Genomic DNA, 20,369 nt, shown 5'->3' with positions numbered 1-20,369 from the left:
GGTTGGCGCGATATTTTCGCCGGCATTAAGCGAGCCATCATCACGGTTGTGATGAATTTGGTTAATTTCAATGCTGTGAGGTTCCGGTCGTGCCATGGAGACGTCAGATTTTTTTTCACTTTATTTGTTTGCAGACAATAAATATTCTATAGTTTAAGATTAACCTTTTCAAGTCATAAAGTTTAAATACCTAAATTTCGATGTATTTACTCTATCCTGTCAGAGTGGGCCTGGGAGCAATGATAATTAAACGGTGGCTCCACACACCCCAAAGCCTGCAAGCTGGGGCCTCACGACTGGATATGGTTTACGGTCATATCCAGGGCCATTCATTATTCTAAAGAATGAATATATATATATATATATATATATATATATATATATATATATATATATATATATATATATATATATATATATATATAAATTGCTGTTTGTGTGGTTTCAACGAAAGTAAAATGTGTATTTAAAGTTCTGCACTTGTAACTTCCTTTTTTAGGGCGGCTAATTAATTCATGCAAATGAATTCATATAAATAACATGAAAAATAAATTTAACAAAATACCGCTAGAAAAGTAAATAATAATGAAAATAAAGTCTAGTCTAATAATTTATTGAGAATTCGAATTAAAAACAGCAGATGATAGCTTCGAATAGACAAGAGCTGCTTCAACCAAGCGGTACAATAACGAATACATTTTTATTAATACATGATCGACTCTTTCGTTTTCCTGTGTGCGTTTGTCAGCCCTTATTCTTTTCACAGATGAAGTAGACTATTAAAAACAATCAGTCCGGCTTATTGATGAATTAAATACAGAGATTTGTGAACTATTCGTTCTTATGAGTATAGTGCCGGTTTACCGTCTGGCCAGGAGTTGCCCGGCGCGCATTATTATGCCTGGAAAGAGTTCAAAGGTAGCCTCCAAATATATATGAAATGCCCTATTTCCTTCCCTGAAACCTATCTCCCGCAGTAGAGACGCTGCGAGCCTGTATCTACTTAATCCTTAAGTTCATGGTAAATGCTCGTCTGCGTTCCAAGCTATGGTCTCTTTGCCAAACTTTCACAAACTTACTCAAATAGATGCAATCACTATCAACTATTTAAGCATGATATATTTGACTAAATTGTAAATGTAAATTCCCTTAACAAAGCTTCTGTTCATAGGACTGCATGCATGTAAAACACTATTCCATTGACCTGCTTCACTGCTGATTACAACATGGTAGCATTCCAGTCCAATGTAAACAAGTTCTTGTTGAGCTCTCCCCTAAATCCAAATTCTACCCAAGCAACACCATTTACGATTTCTAAACTCATTTTGTATCATGCATAAATAATAAATATATAAAAAAAAACGAAACAAAAGATTCTTGTAAATGTTCAATCTTAAAAAACAAAAAATTGAAAAGTACACGCGACACACTATAGTTACATTTCTCAACATAATGTTATTGGAACTTCAATTTTACAGACATGTCATAGGAGTTTTTATTCGAAACAACTGAAGCGTTAGAGAAAAATGTAAATGTCTGCTTCAATTTTATCTTTGACAATCTATTCTTTTGTCGCTACGTTGTTCATAAAGATAGCACTTCCGGCCGGTAAAGTCAATATGACAAAGTGAATTGGATGGAGTGAGTAACAAAGAATACAGAATAAATAAAAAGAAAGAAGTCACTAAAAATATATAATACTAGAGGCTGACTTTAATTAGTAATTTATTTTTTTATATTAATCATAAGTTCTTTACAAAAAAAAACCTATTTCCCTATCACTCATTTTCTCTATAATATATATATATATATATAAAACTACTTAATTTACTCACATAAAATGAATATACGAAAGTATAGATTTATGCGGATTTATGCGCAAGCTTTAAGTACTTACTTCAAAAGTGTTCAATACGTAGGTAGATCTAGTAAGTTATAAAATGTATATAGCGATTAAGCTACACTGAATATTCCGCATTTCATACACTTTAGGATTCTTCAGGCTTATGCGCGAATTCTGTGGTTGTTTGTCGTTTTTATATGGTCTTCTTCTATTGAACTTTTAGTTAGCCAATCAGCTTACTAGTATCCACCGCACTCTTCCTATCACCAATGAGAATGCATTTTTCGGACAAATGCCTATTTGACCCCTGGTTGACCTGCTCCTTTGTGTGTGCTCTATTTAGTCTAGATATTTAGCTTATTGATCTGTTTAAATCTAGGTTAGTATTTTTCTATGTTAGTTTATATATAAATATATATATATATGTACATATATATATATGCATATATATACATATATATATATACATACATATATGTGTGATTGTTTTTGTATATCCATGTTTATTTAATTTATTTACTTGTTTGTTTTCTATTGTTTTTGTTAGTTTTGAAACTATTTTGTATCGCTATCCTAGAGTAAATTTTATCTTGTGAACACAGTTGTTTGCTATTTTCCATCTACAGTTAATAGATGTGGGGGTTCTTTAAAGTACAGGATAGCAATTTTTTCATGGATGCAAAATCTATATGGATCGACTAGGTCCCTAAACGTGGTAGCTTGTCTTATTATTTTCCATTCGACTACCGGCGAATGTCCGCTTTCCTTAAGTTCCCAGTATTTATTCGCTAGTGTTATTTTCATACGGTGTTTTTATTGTTGAATGTACTTTTGTGGCCAAAGTATCGAGTTTTGAAGTCTAAGGAACTCATACTTACGTAATATTTCTTGTTATTCGGGTTTTCCTTCGCAAATATTGGGGCCTTGTAAACTACGTTTTCTGTTAGACATTTTTTTTTTAAGTGGGCAAGGTGGGCGGTGTCTACAGTTGCATTTTTCTTGTTCGTTATTAGTATTTTAAATTAAAGTATGGGTTTTCTTGTCCGGGGTTTGTTTATTATTATTATTATTATTATTATTATTATTATTATTATTATTATTATTATTATTATTATTATTGTTATTGTTATTATTATTATTATTATTATTATTATTATTATTATTATTTCTGCTAGTGTTAGTTTTACTTTTGTCATGGTGTCTACTTTTTTATTGTTTATTTTGTTGTTGTTTACATTGTTTTTATTTAGTAGTTTGTCATTATGTGCTTTAATTATCATCTCTAAATTTTCGCAACAACTGTAGGATAACTTTAAGGTATTTTTATTGAAAATTGTTTGTAAGTGTTTGGTTGCGGAAAGTTTTTTTCAATAAGATCTAGAAATTTTTTACCAAGTTTTGTTTTTAACATTTGATTGTATGGGGCCGTATACCAAATTATAGTTCTTTTTCTTCTATTTTTAATTTTATTATAGTTATTGATGTTTTGTTGCTTATATTTGATATCGATATTTTTGTATCCACTATTTTTTAGGAATGTTTCATAGATATAGGTTGACCTGTCAAATGAATTTTCATCGCTTGCGTTATTACTGAGCCTACTTACGATCGAGTTAGGAATCTGTTTTATAATTGATGGTGGGTGATTGGATTTAGGGTTTACGTATATTGGATTAGCGGTATCTTTTAAGTAGGGTTCATATGTGTTTTATCTAAATGTAACGTGGCGTCCAGGAAGTTTGTTATTTTTATGTTAGCTGATACGTCTGCTTTCAGGCCTAATTTTTTCATTTCCTTGTGTATGATTTTCTTAAAGTTATCTCCCTTGATTTTGTTGAAGTTTTTTTTTATTATAGCTAGTCCGTCATCTCTATATAGGCAGATATCCGTAGTATCAAATGTGTTTTTGAGGGTATATAGATGAATAACCCCACAGGATCTGATGCCTTTGCAGAGTCCCTGGCACCCATCGCCAAATCAAACGCATTTTTCATTTTAGTTTTCATCCATTAGTTATTGTTATTTATTAGAACTCATTTTCTACATTTTTTTATGATGTTGATTTCTTCAGAGGATATATCAGTGTATGCCTCTATAAAAACTAAATTAAAAAATTAGTTTGATTAAGCGATGGGTGCCAGGGACTCTGCTATACTTGTTGTTATAGAAAACTATGCATGGAATCAATCGTAGGTTTTCTCCAGTTCAACGTAAACAGCTTTCTATTAAGAACTACTTCACTACACGGGGGATATTTAGCTTGTTCTCGCGGCAACGTGCTAGATCATTAAAAAGAGCAGGCAATCAATTGAGTTTATTGAATAGGGTCAATTTTATCGATTATGATGATAATAATAATATATGAAGGGTTGACCATCTGCTTATCCTCATTTAATCCTGAGTGACTCAGGGTATCCCCGCTTGTAAATCGTTAACAATCATATTGATATTAGTGTTAAAAGAACTCAATGTGTGGTTGTATGTAATAGGATATCAGAAAGTTCTTTGGGTGGGATAATTTTTTTTTAAATTTAAATATATACGAGCATACCTCGTATACTAGCAGCAGCAGACTGCAAGTATTATAATTCTTAGTTACATGACGATGTGAACCTTACTTTTGTATGTGTATTATATCTTGCCAGTTAACTAAATTCTAACTTAAACAATCTAACCGTCATCGCAAATATTATCTTATTCATTGATAAATTCAACTTACTATGTGTGCAATCCTAAACTGAAATATGTATAAATATAAAAGTTTAATAAATTAAGGTAGATCATTTAAGGCTTGTGCATATGGAAAAGGCAAACATTCCAAAATATGTAGCTATTTCTCAAAATTAGCAAACTGTCTATATTTTCCATTCAAACAAAAACTAAGATTGAAGTGATTCGAATACCAGACGTAGCCATTGCTTTTGACAAATTATCGACACTAAATTTTATCAATGCTTCAAAGCGTGAGAAGTATTTTTTTTCATTGCGTTTGACTTAATTAATATGACCGTTTTAATGTCATAATACATTTTCATTTACTAAAAGTGTTACAAATCGTTATATGTAAAATTAATCAACTAATTTATTTCAGTATCATAATTTTAACATATTTTCTGAACGACTTTGCAGGGAATAACTATTCAGTCTAATTACGCTGTCAACATTTTTGACGAATTAGTTTTTCGGAGATTGAACATATGGACTAGATTTGAAAGATAGATATCTTTTTATTACATTTAAATGTAATATCAGCGGTAATTTTTAAAGCGTGGCGCAAAGCTTGCTTGGTAAAACATTGAGTCACTTAACACAATTAATTTATGGGATAAAGGATTATCTAATATATATAATTCAAAATGTGTGTGTCGTTGTATGTCTCACAAAATAGTTCGACGGATGTGACGGATTCTGACAACATCGGTATTGTCTTAAAGCTCCGTTCTTTCAGACGACAAATATCTACAAAATCGACAAAGAAATTAATTCCTTTACACTCATCCGGGCAGTTTTCTACAATAAGTGGTTACTTTTTTCCCGACATTTTTGCAAATTCATAATTGGCGCTTTAAATTGTTAGTCTTAATTTGAATGGCAGTGAAGGTCTATGTCACGATGGCCGCGGGGTTTAGCGATCAGCTTTTTTAACATCCTTTATCTTCCTTTGCGTTACAGAGTAAAGCATGCTTGACTTCCTTCTCTTTTTTTCTTATTTCGAGCCTTTCCTAATGGGGTGTTCTTCTTTTAAACACATACTGAATTATTCTACCGTCCGCTTTACATTTATTTAGTTCTTTTTTCGCCCAGGCCGTTTTTTATTATTGTAATATAGTTTTGGATATTATAATATTGTTGTTTTTTACACATTATATTATAGTTGTTGTTTTCTTTACTAGCATGAAAATGGAAAATAATAAAAAAAAGTATATCGGAATATTTAAACAAAAATGTATACGAAACTAAAATAAATTAAAAAAAAGGAATACTTATATATATATATATATATATATATATATATATATATATATGAACATAGGTAGATAGATAGATAGATACGAGAGATAACAAGACACAAGGGATGAGACCAATTTTTATTAAAAAATGGGAGTACATCAATTAAATAATATATCAGAAAGGAAAAATACTAATAATAACACGTGAATAAATATATGAAAATATAAAGTCATTATACAGTAACATAGCAGAATTGTAATCTAATTACTAAAATCAAAAGACAGAAAGTGTGATACCTATCTAATTAAAAAATATTGAAAAAAAATAAAATGAGGAGAACCCACGTGAGTCTATTGCGTGCTTCCTTTCAAAAGAGAGTATGAATATATATATATATATATATATATATATATATATATATATATATATATATATATGAATGCATGCATATATATATATATATATATATATTTCTGGCCGTTGCATCTGCTTAGTTATACATAGTTCGATTACCGAATCGAATCGACGACCCAGTAACCTCGTCTGACTTTAAAACATTTCTGTTAAAAGTGTGATGAAGTTACTTGGTCGTTGATACAGTTCGGTAATCGAAATATGTGTAACTAAGCGGACAAAACGGTAATAAAATATATTTGCTCTGCCATAGTATTAAGCACTTATTCCGGATATATATATATATATATATATATATATATATATATATATATATGTGTGTATATATATATATATATGTGTGTGTGTGTGTGTGTGTGAAATGTGTTTTGGTGTCTGATTAAAGGCGAATTTAGAATACATTTAATTGAAATGGTGTTTAAATCCGTCCATATTTTATGACATAATTGTAACCCGTATGGAAATACTAGTTCTAATTTTATATTTTCCTCTCGTGATTATTGCAAAAATATTATACACATGCCCAATTATTATTAGCGACAGCCATGGAGCTTAAGTAATTTTGTCAATTGATATTGACGTTGATTTTATTGGTGTATTAACATTAATGTAAAATAGTGGATTCAAAAATGCAATTACATATATATATATATATATATATATATATATATATATATTATTATTATTATTATTATTATTATTATTATTATTATAAATTATTATTTTCATTCGAACAGATAATAGTGTTTTATATTTTTGTAATTATCAGCGCAGAAAATGAGGATTGCTGCTGGTCAAAGTATTCGAACTCCTACCGAAGCCACTTTCAGCTCCAGAAACGAGGATCTAAATATTTAAAGTAATGTTTTTTGCTAACGATGAAAAGTAATTTTAGTTTTAATAAAGTCTTCTGTTAATGCCGACGATATATAAGTATCGAGTGGCAATAAGTTTTTATCTCGCGACAAGGCCAGCTAACAGACATTTTGTATTTCCTCAGACAGTGCTCAACGTTTAAGAATTTATTTCGTTAAGGGGCTAAATGATAATAAATTAGGAATAATGCTCCCTATCTTAAGTTGATCATATTGGGAAGTGATATACAAATTACCATTAGCGAAATAAGCGGTGCTCTTTGTGTAAAGAAATTGAGCTTGGTTATTTGAACAATATCAAAACCTTATTTATTCACTGCACTGATAGCGCAACGGTTAGAAACTCCAACTGTAATTCGGGAGGTCGGGTTTCGATCCTGGCTTTAGGTGGTTGCTTGTCTAGCTGCATTGATGAGCCGCGAAACAGCGATGCAGTATTGTATGTTGATGAATATATATATATATATATATATATATATATATATATATATAAATTAAGAGAAAAGCATATTTATCATTATGTATTTTTTTATAAATATCTAAATCAATTATCGGTCCTGGATATGACCTTAAACTATATCCAGTGGTGAGGCACCAGCTTGCGGACTTTGGGGAGTGTGGAGCCAATCTTTAATGGTCATTGCTCCCAGATCCACTTTGACCCGGAGTGGTAGTGCCTGTTATGGTCCCAACTATGGTTTAACTAGAAAGCGACTTGAAAACAACAGATATATTCTATTAAAAAAAATTGTCTTCAAAATCTTTGGATTCAGCATTAAATAACCTGAAAAGGGTTGATATGCTGTAAAACAAAAACAACCAACCAACTAAATCAATTATCTTCTCACATTACTCAATGGATTTACAAATCAGTCAATAAATGCATAAAAACGTATTAAATAAATTGAATCTAAATAATTGTGGTAACAGTATGGTGTTCTAAAATACGTTTGCTGTCATGTAATTTTTGTAACTATGTCCGTTGCTTACAATTATTATATTTCAATAAAATCGTTCTTGTTAGATTTATAAAATCGAATACTGACATGTCTTATAATTTTAATTTAAAGATTGTTATAAAGGCAACACGCACACTTTATAACAATAAATAAATAGTACGTATAGTGTGTAGATTAAATACATAATATGCATAGTATGTACATGAAATTCGAAGCCAGTATAAATTAATTCCAAATTTTAAATACCGCTTAATTTCTTTGAATTATATAATATTACAGCGAAATCGATTATTTTCTTTCTAACTTCAGTAAAGACAAGATTGAAACCATGACGTTCTTAACTTAGAATAAAATAATTCCGGTTAGAAGTAATGTAAATATGGTAAATACAATTCTTCAAATATTAGTAATCGTCCATTTTCATTAATGCTTTGATGTATTCAACTTTTTCATAATAAATAAGAAAACATTCGTAACTCACAAAACGTAATAAATACGTACATGAACGAAGCACATGCAGGGTGAAAGCAATCAATAATGTGGAAAATATTGATTGGAACTATTTAACTTATTCCAATAATTATTACGCCGCTTTGCAAATAACGCCTTATTAGGACATATAATAAGAAGAGAGTATTTTCTATTTTCTTTCTTATGTATAAATTTCAACAGTTCTGTGCACAACTTCTTCCTACCTATAATCTGTGACTTGAAATTGGGCATTGAACATCACCCCGGTCTTTAGACATCATGTGGAAAATAATCCTTCACACTGTGCAATATTGCTTTTTATAATAATTTTCAGATATACGTTCTCAAAGTCGTACTTCTATAGATATTATGTAGCAGTTCATTATAATCCGTTATTACCCAGCTATTTTCATCATTTCGTGGGTGTTATTCGTATTTTCCTATGAGGATTTCTAATTTCATTCCTCAAAACATATCGTATACATAGAAATGCGTAGGCTGGGAAATATAATAAAGGCAAACCTTCACAATAAATTTAAAACGATAGTTTTTTCAGATAATAACGCAAGAACAAAAAACATCTCCTTTTGAAGAAATATATAGATAGTGTATTCTTGATAATTTAAGAAATGAAATGTTTACGAAACAATAAAAGTGTTTTAATGTTAAGTTAGTAATGACATTCACGTTTGCTCGTATTTATTTTTATATTTAAATAAACATTTTTCTCCGTATTTGTTATAATATGATCTATAATGCATTATCTGCTGGAGCACACATTACTGACTATTTAATTGATAAGGTGTCCGATTAATATGAAAAACTGAAAAATTAAGTAATATCGGACCCCCTCAAGAGCTTACCGCCATTCTCAGGTATGTCTACAATTATACCACGTTATAATAATTTGTTTCACATTATATATTGATCTTTTTTACCTATAATATACTTTACATTTTAATTTTCTCGTAATGCCATTGGAATAAGTTTCATCTTTACAGTAATTTCGGTTATTCAATTATGATCGACTAACTAAGGTGTTAAGCAGTACATGATACTTTTAAAAACGTATTTTGTTATGGTTTTAAAAGTAGAAATTTCCTGTTTTTATAAGTTAAATCCACCAAGTAATTTCTATCAATCAATCGTAAAGTTTAAGATACGGTGTGATGTTTCTGTGCATTTGATCTTGTGTAACAAACGTGACTTTGGAATAAATGCAAAATGTCAACGTATACAAATGTTTTTTCATGTAGACGTATAATAAGAACAATTACGAACTTGTGTTTACAAAACGTCAGCGCTGTTTTAAAGATCCGGTAATCCTTCATCTTGTGTCAATCTGTTCACAGACTCTAACATTCAGCGAAATCTACTAAATACCTATTGAAATTAAAACGCGTGAATATTTTTCGTAGACACAAAATAATAAAAAAAAAATAAAAAAATCAAACTATTTAATCTATAAATAGATTGAAAATTGTCCAGTGTTTAAAATAACCGAGAATACTAAAATTAAAATAATTTACTTATTAATATTTGCCCCAAAATAAAATTATGGTAAGTCTTCCATATTTTATTCATAAGCGTTTGCTTAAAAATATAAACAGATATGCAATACGTATGACAAACTAGTACTGTTCGCATTATACTAGACCAAATTTTACTAGGAAAATGTGCACATGAAAATTCCTAATTAACTAAAATTACGATTAATATACGTTGTTGGACAATAGTGATAGTGATATTTAGGACCATAGGGTGAGCTTATTTGAGACCGGACCAAATCAAGTAATACGTGTTATTCATTCGAGATGCAATCAACATCACTAAAGTATAACACGATACAAGACCATTAAGGAATATACTTTGTTAATCAGTTCACTGTCATTTCTGAGTTTGAACTAATAATAACACTAAAAAAGGTTGTTTCATTACAAATGAAAACCAAATGTAAATAAAGTAAGGGAATTTCGATTTGATTCGCCGTCAAACGCAGTCGTAAAAAATACGCTCACTGTTTACTCTGTATGATTAGTTAGTTTGAAAGAATATGGGCTCATGTATTTGACCAGGTAATAATGCTACGTGTGGGTTCTTTAGCCAACCGAGAAGTGCAAATTAGGAACTTGTTTACAGACTAAGAAAAACATGAGGAATTGTCGAAGCTGAAGTTTTCCCATGTGTTTTTTATTTAACTATTATTTATTCTGTATTTTGATATTTTTTTAGGTTCTTATTTCGATTTTCTGCGTATATATTTTCTAATCTGATACAGACACTGACTAAATAAACCAAAATTAAAAATGACACATACATATTATAGATACAATAAATACATTGAATGGGCAGCTATGCTGCATGAACCGTCATTTATCTGCTGATAAATCAATGCGTACGTTTTCGATTCTGCGATGAAAGAAAATGTATATTTGGTATCCAGTACGTATTTAAGAAATTCGATTGACGTATGATTAAAACTAACAAATACACACACACGCACAAGTAGAGCACATATATATATATATATATATATATATATATATATATATATATATACATATATATATACATATATATATATATATATGCATATATATATACCATACATTTATACGCTAGCCTTATATGTTAGAAAAATACTAGATAACTATGCTTGCACCAGATTTATTTCCTTCTACAACCCAATATATAAAGAAAACAATTATTCTTTCTAATTAATCTTTCAAAACAGAATCCAGAAAGATAAATTCAAAACTCAAGTTTTAAGATATTTACTGTTTATTTTATATGCCTGTCCGTTATTACTTTATTACTTTTTTATTCTGCAGTGATAATGACATTTATCATAGTTTAAAATGAAAAAAATCAAGTATCTTGGTTCAATTGTGCTTTTAATAGAAAAAAAATTAGAATATTATATATACATATATGTATGTGTGGGTGTGGGTGTTTAGTTAGGGCATGTATACTCTTGCAATCCTTAAGGAGCATGTTTACTGTATGTGTATATACATAAAACAAACCTTGTTTTACCACTGCACACATCTATCGCCTACTGCAACCCTACGATAAGACTGCCATTGAGAATGGAAATTAATAATAATAATAACGGATAATTACGTAGACATAAATATTTATGTGGTAGAGGATTGTGTAGGATTAAAGTAGAACCCCAGGATACGGCATTAACATTAGTAACAAAATGCAGTTCAGTACATAATGCACATGTATATAATTAAATAACATTGAAAATAGAACCGTAAGTCGGGGCAAATACCACAACCAATGCCTTGGAAACATCGAATTCCATTTCACAACACGAGAGAAGCCTATTCTAGCGTCACCGTATCCCGAGGTGTTAGTGTATGTCTTCTGAAAATATTTACATTTCAATTATTTTTAATTGTAATGCTCCCCGATATACTCTTGAATATACATTTAATGCAAAATCTTGAATTGATAATAAAATATCTTCTATATTTACTCATAAGGCCTCATATTTATTCGTATTTATGAAAATATAGTTGAATAATTATTAATTTTGTGGTTAATGCTTAAATATATCAATGGAGAATGCTTTACTTTAAATTGTTCTGCCAAAAAACCTGTGATGTTACTTCTATACGATTTTTTACAAACCGTTCGCCATAATTAGTCGTTTAACCCCCCAAAACTGTAATATTGTATCATAACCATACATTGATTACGAGCATTTGATATTCTCTTTTGGATTTTTTCCATTTTACAGAGACATTAGAGTGAGATGAGAATTTTGTGTCTTTAAATGAAACTACTAATACGCTTATCAGGTTTTATATAAGTTGGTTGAGAGCAAACTACCTACTGATTTTCCATTTGTCAATAATCTATGTTTGTATATCTTATCGCAATCATAGTTGATAGTAATAATCGTTTAAGTACATTATAGATTAAAATTATATATAAGCGATACTGATTTATGCTACGAACTATTTGCTGAACCACACTAGAAATATAAAATCTATTTTAACCAGAAACACAGCGGCTTGTATGAATACGTTGCTGCCTATATTTTTTAAAAATATTTAACTACGTAATTAATCATCAAACATAACGCATTTTTTAATTTTTGGAGATATGAATTGTCTATTCGTATTATTTGGTTCCTTCGGACTACTGTATCTATTTCAAGTGATATTTCCCCAACTTTTCAGCCGATGTAACCTTCGAATTCATCCAGGTATATATTGTCTTAAATGGGAATGTTTCTCTTAAATTCAGGAATCTAAAAATAATTAAATTCGGAACTCTTTATTTACTTTACGAGGGTAACATGCGCTCGTTTTGTCAGTATCAACAAGAAAAGTAAGTAGCGATAGCATCGGCTATAAACTTTTAACTTCAGATGAACATATCTCAGCTCAACCAAAAATATATTGCTGGGCGTAAGAACCCTCAGAATCAAAACTCGTTTTCCAACGCAGTTTATGCCAATAACGTTAACATCTTACGTTCTGGTGAGGATCAAGCAGCTGAAATTGGGTGTGATATCGCTTAGGTTTTTATCGCATTTCTCAAACTGAAAGTTGCCGAAATGCTTGACGAAAGGAGTAGTCGGTTGGCTAGAGTTCTAGGGAGAATAGCGAATAAAGCAACGGCAAGGTCGGTTTAGAAACGTGTGGTCGGGCATTGTGGTGCAGGAGAAATGGGTTGTTTCTGTGTAGTAATAGTGGGTGCTTTTGAAGTTTCTGATGCATTTCGTTCATTTGTTGAGAGTACTTCTCTGACGTAATGTTTTCGTTTGTATTCAGAAAACTGTAATTGATGAGACCAGTCGCAGACTACTAAACTGTTAGCATGATCTTCTTTCGTGCAACTCTAGCTTCAGGATTTTTTGTGAAGTTTAATCGGCGTCTAACCAGTCAGCTGAGCGTCGTCGGTTGTAAAGAATGCAGTTTTTTTGCCAGTCAAAACCTGGTCGAGAAACGAAGTGATTACTGTTGCGTTGTTGTTGTTGTTGTTGTTATTATAATAATAATAATAATAATAATAATAATAATAATAATAATAATAATAATAATAATAGGCTTACAAGGAGCTTTCACATGAGTCACCAAATATCTCTCGTTAAAACCATATCGTGTGCTCCCTGGAAGCTGAGTAACAACAAGTCTCCCCAGTGTTTCAGTACTCTTCATATCTTTCTATAATATTCGCAAATGAACTTGTGTTATCCAAATAGCTGCTTACTTTTTATTCCTTGCTAGCAGCGGCCATTGGTCTGCACTGAAATTTGAACTTGTCCAGCGGAGATCTGGTCAGCGCACCCTAGTCCGTGTTCAATCCTTCTTGACCTTTCAGGACTATTTGTCATCACTCTCTTTTGAGAGCGGGCGGTGATAGGCAATGGGGGAGATAAGGGTGTGGATAGAAAATTTATAGATATTCAGTTGTAATGTTCTTGCTCAATGTAACGTATTAATTTTTTTAAATATTTTATCTGTTTTCATTATTGTTATTCGTTGGATAATTCCTCTTATTCGAATTTCTCTTAATCTCTTTTCAAATGTTTTCTTAATTGTCTCTCGTGGTCCTACTATTATAGGTATTATCTTGATTTTATTGATTATCTATATGCATTTTTGCCTTTGTATTTGCTCAATTTCTTCATTTCTTTGATATTCACTCTGTGGTAGGCTGGAGCAGCAAAGTCTATGATTTGACAGGGCGGTTCTTTCTTGTTAATGATTACGACACCCGGTGTTCTTCATTGGATAGGTTTCTCAGTTTGTATTTCCATGCCCTATAGGATTTCGTGATTTTTGTTTTCAAGCACTGTTTCCGGCCTATACTTGTGCCATTTTCTGTGCGTTCGAGATTGAGCCGCTTAACTATTCCCATTATACTGCCCTCCCTACTTAGTAGTGCTTGTTTATGTAGTTCTTTTTGGTTATTTTGCTGCATTCTCTTACTATATAAGTTATCTTTCGTCCCTTATCAACGGAGTCTACAATGTTATTTTCTTGTGTTGTTTGTCAATCTTTGCTTTGATGTTTTGTACATATCGAATTATTTTGTGCTGCAGTAATTAAGGATTCAGTTTATCGGTTTACGTGTCCTTTTCGCTTCAATGTCCAAGTGCTTTCGTTATTTTTATATTGTGCTATTCTTATTAATCTTCCGTGTAGTGGAGTTTCTGTCATTTTTCTTTTCTCGTTTGATTCTCTTCCTGTTTTGTTGTGTTCTTTTTTTCAATCTATCGATGCAACAAGTATTCTTCAACTGTTATGCATAATGTATTTTTCTAGTTTTTTTTGTGTAATCCACCGCCGTCTTTTATTTTCACGTAATGTCGGTCCATACCGTCCTTTGATGTAATGCATTGTGCATTGTCATGAGTTTCCTGGTTTTCTGATCGAGCTGTCTCAGTTCATATTTCGTTTCGACAAGGAATTCCTTTCAATTTCTTTCTTTCATTTCTGTGACTTTGAGTGTGTATATTTCCAGAGTCCATTGTATTGTTCTTCTAGTGCTCTAATCTTTGTTTTGTTAGGTAGTTCCATGCTTTTCTGTCGTCTCTCGGTTTCTCTTTCTAATAATTAGTAGTCCGCACTTTTTCTATACTAACTCTATTTAGATGTCCTGGTTAAACATCATGGTCCTGCTTACTAGTAAATATGGTTCCTTTTCAGTTCTTTGTAAAATGTTTTTAATCGTCCATGTACATCAGGTGGTTCCGTTTTTCGTCTGTATTGGAGAACTTGTACCCAGCTCCAACCTTCACATTATATTATTCAGGGGAATTATGGTTATATGAATAGATCTGGTGATAGTAAACCTTGGAAGATGCCTATTTGTATCTTAATTTCTGTTATGTGTTCTCCATCATCTGTCAGTTCCAGTCTCCATGTCCTCATTGCATTTTCAATCACGTTGATGATCCTGCGTAGTAATTTATATATTTTTAAGAATTCTATTATGGATGCTTTGGATATCCTGTCGTGCGCTTTTTTTCAGTCTATCTATGACATGAATCAATTCTTTCTCATTCATTTCTTCCTTCAGCATTCTTTTATCTATATATAACAGATCATGTGTTCCTCTTTTTTCTTTCTTGGCACAATTCTGGTCCTTGGAAACGATTTTTTAGGGAGTGGAAGATTTGGTCTTTCAGTGGTATTGAAAGCTTTTTCGACATCGTGAGTAAGCACGAAATAGGTGTATGATTTCTGGGAGAGGTTTCTTTCTCTGTCTTTCCGTACCAGTGTGGTCCTACTGTTTTCATAAAATCTGGCATGTACGTTTCCTTTATACATATTCTATGGTTTTGAGCTAGCCTTTCGTGTCATGTTCTTTTTTGGTATCACATTCTGGCTGATTCTCCACTTGGTCATTTTCCCTATGGTTGTTTTAAGGATTTACTTGCTGATTTCATTTGTTGTTGCTTTTTCGAGTTATAAATCTTCTTTCATGTCTATCGATTTGTTATTATTATCATTATTATTATTATTATTATTATTATTATTATTATTATTATTATTATTATTATTATCAATCCAACAAATTACAAGAAAAATGATTTATTCGCAAACACTTATAATCGAATATCATATTTCGACTTTTTCTATTATTGTTTGGACAAGAAATATCCGTGTTAGAGTGAAAAGAAATGCAGGTATGTGATAAAATCAAAATAAGATTGAAGGAAAGAGATTATTTGCATTTGATATATGTAGACCCACTTAAAGGCCAAACACAATTCCAGCAAATCATTTCGTAAAAAACCGTTATATTATGGAGATATAGTTTATTGGTAGATCATTTGCTACAGGTCGAATGGTCCCCTGATCAAGTACAGGTATACATCATTTTATTTAATTTTTTCATAATAATGAGTTCAATGTACGTAGAAGATGACGCACTATTAAAAATCGCAGCTAATTATTTCTTTGTATTCATATTTTACCAGTAAACATTAACCAGAAATTATGTTTACAGGGCATTCATCGTCAAGCCTAACTATCAGCTGATGTGACATTGTAAACAAACAGAAACTAAATTTGATGAACGACATTATCATTATAATTTATTTATTTATTTTTACGAAGTAGTCCACCGTGCAAATTATTCCTCGCAAATAGAGTATTAATCTCATAATGATACATACGCAATCTGTATCATAATTAAAATATCAGAATAAAGCGTAGTGTACCACCGAGAAACCTCGCGTTTTCAACTAGTTACTATATAAATGATAATATATTTCATGTGCTGTATGTAAAACATTTATTAGTAGAAATTTAATTCCGGTAAACGCAAATCTTCATGTTAGATTTAGACAAAATAGTATTGAAATATTACGCATTTTAAAGGGTCTACTTGTTCATTATACTTTATTATTTTTTTCCATTGTCATTTCGTTTCACTCTTTTATTTTCCTAAGCATACAGCGCCTTTTCTAATATTTTCAGAACTCTTTCTTCATCTTCGATTTGGATAACAATAATCGATTAACTTTGTCAATTTTGATGAATCCAATTATTAGATGAATGTTACGAGTGCTAGATTTAAGTACTATATGCTAAGTTCTGGTTATTTTAAATCAGCATCTATATTGAATATGGCATCGATAGTTAGACAAATTCAGTTCGTAGTAAGGGCATGCATTATATTGTATTACGCATCCAATTTTTCCCCATTAATTTCCACCTATAACCTATAAATTTAATGAAAACTATAAATTTCATTAAACCTATTCACCTACAAATTTTATGAAACAGCCCCGCTTATAATTTTTTGTATCAGGTTGAGTAAACAAACCAGTTAAGGATATGAAATTATTAAATGTATAAACGTATGCGAATTTTCTATAAAGTGACCGAATTATTGTTTCGTTACAAGTGAACATTCACAGGTAATTGTTTTTATTTAATTTTTTTTTTTTAAATTTCGTAAAGTATTTTATATCCTCCTATCTATTATTTAATTGTTTCCCACCCCCACATTTGCATTGTTGTCTTCGGAATTCTTCTTATGCCATTTTCATACTTTCTTCCATATTTTTGTAATCTAATTTAATTCCTTGTTTTATTCTGTCTATACCCAGTCGTTCCTCTGTTAATAAACATTTTATGGCGGTCATTTATCGTTTTTAGTCAAAATTTCCACCAGTTTACTCACTGTAACTGTTTTATTAAATCATAGACTCTTCATTTGTTTTATTTTGTTTTTATTGACAATATTGGCTTTCTTGGAGACAACATAGGTAATGAGGCTAGCGGTGTGTCTGAATTAATTAATGTCCCCTCGAATAAATAACAATATATATTTGTATAATTTGGATATATTATTATCATTCGTAAATGATATATGTCGTTGTTTCATATTTTAAAACAATTAAGACATCCACATAAAAACCAGACGGTGCGTTTATTAAATAGTACTTACATCATTACTCACACTAGGTGTGTATTTTCAATGACAGAATATGCCCATATTATTAGTACGTTGCTACATATATGCATGCGCGTCTATAACATTCACCTCACTTTTAAACAGCATTTATGAAAGCGTCTCAAATCTAACAGATTTTCCATTATAGAACAAGCTTCAACTTACATCCTATCGCCGCAATGTCGAAATGTCGACTACCTGTGCATGTTTTATAAATACTTTAATGGAATGCGCTACGATTAATTCAGAGCATTTGTGATCCCTATAATGAAGATATTCCCGATTAACCCGAGAAAAAGTAAATTTTTACTTATTAATATAAGAGCCTCTGGTGCCGGAGAACATTCTTCTTTTTATATCTTCATCATTCGGTCTGTTAGATTTTGAATTCCCCCCCCCTTTTACTTCCTTCTTTTACTGTAAGCACCTGAAGAGTTTTATACGAAATGTTAACAGACATGTCGCTGCTACACTTTCCAGAGTATCCTGTTCGACACAATCTCAAAGAGTAACCTTAACGTTACAAGTGCAACCCCGCTTATATTTTTTTGCGGGAGGGTTTAAAAGAGTAAACATAAATATTTCTAGAAAGTTGTGTACTCTCCTATTAATTATGTATCCAGTCACCATTTAAGAGAGAAACAAGATTGATAGAAAGGAAAAGGTAAAGAGAAAGCGGATATAAATACTTACCTTCTCTCTTCGGGCTCTAGTATCTCTCTCTTTTTAGCGATCTTATCGCTTTATTTCTTCAGTCTTTCTCTTTATTTCTACTTAACACCCGGTTAAATATGCTATCTGTTTTGTACAATTAATTAAATTATTACAGTAACTGCTGACTCATGAATTAATGACGACGACGACGATTTCGCATTAGCACTATGACACTGCAATATATTCAGTCCTCTTAACACCGGACAAGTAGAGGTGTTTTTTACACGCCTATACAGTTTGTTCTTCTGGCGCCAACATGCGCTACATTTTTAGAGAAGGAGTATTCAGTTAATGAAATTTCCCGTCGTTCCATTTCTCCTGGTCTCCTACGATTGATTTTTCTATATTTCGGCTTCTTATAGTTATTTTTACTCTAGAAGTACTCACACTGTTCAGCATCAGTGATTATTTACTATAAATAACCGCTATTTTCTATAATTATAAAGGAGTGTGCGTAATGGCCACAGTCAATTTAAAAATATTTCTTGTTAACGACCATTGCCCTTCACAGAGAATCCATAACAATAAACCTACTAGAACTCCCAGTAAAAAAAAAAAAATGTTCCATTAAATGAAGTTATGCTTAGTGATATCTCTAGTCAATATTTCCATTCCGTTAGTGCATTCATTACTATTGGGTGTGGGTGTAACCGAGGCCGATATCATCACATTATGTTTTGTTTATTTTTTTCAAGGGGGGGCATCCTTTCATAGTGTCATCGTATTTTCATTTCGATCTCGTACATGGCGAGATAATCTTTGTAATTAATGTTGTTTGTTTTATTGACTTAAGGATTTCCGTTAGCAAAATCTCTGTGATTTCATCGGAGTGTCTATAATTATTCTTTAATCTTGCATCTACTAGAACTTTATAATCTACACCTTGGTAAGCTTTATTTTCTTTGGACTATTATATTTTTGTATTTAAAATTCAGTCGTCGTCATAGTTCTCAGTGCACCGCATTACCTTTGCAATTGGCTCTTTTTTTATACTTTTGCTAGTGTGTTTGATCATTAAATTAATGTGAGATATACTGATCCTTCTCTTTGTCCGTACGTCTACATTTAATAATTTCCTAGGTTATATCAATTTTAGCTTTCATAATCGTATTTCTAACTATCTTTTTCTATTCAGCAGCCTGTAGCGAATGTAGTTATTCTAATTGCGTGCCCTTGTCGAAGACATATTCATGTTTATATCGTCTCTTCTCTTGACATTGTTATGAATTTATAATTTAGCTTATATTTTTGTGTGTCTGTTTTTTCTCTTTGCTTCTATATTGTTTATTTCAGTGTGTCTCTTTACCTGCTGATCAGATATTTTGTGTCCTAGACTTTTACCATTAAACATGTTCTTTTTCACACATTAGTCTATAATACAGATCATTTATCACTGTATTTTCCCAACACGTTTAGAGTGTTAGTACCCTCCAATATCGAAAATAGCTGTTATTGCTAGTAAGCAATCATTTATATGAACTGTATGAATAGTTGCAGAGAGAAAATAACAATAATTATAATAATAAGATAAAATATATCAACATTCATTGCAGGAGATCAAGAAAACTGAAACTAATAGAGAGTTTATTTTCTGAATTCTTCGCCCTCGAAAATGAGGTATATTTTGGCATCAGAAGGTCAATTAGTAAGGACATGGAAAAATACGTCTACTTGTACGGTGTTTAGTACCTTGTGCAAAGTAATTAT

The sequence above is a fragment of the Euprymna scolopes genome, chromosome 16 (assembly GCF_053919585.1).
Source record: "Euprymna scolopes isolate OS-2025 chromosome 16, ASM5391958v1, whole genome shotgun sequence".
Classification (NCBI taxonomy): Eukaryota; Metazoa; Mollusca; class Cephalopoda; order Sepiida; family Sepiolidae; genus Euprymna; species Euprymna scolopes.
The sequence above is the reverse complement of the archived record's forward strand: the minus strand, read 5'-3'. Positions refer to the sequence as shown.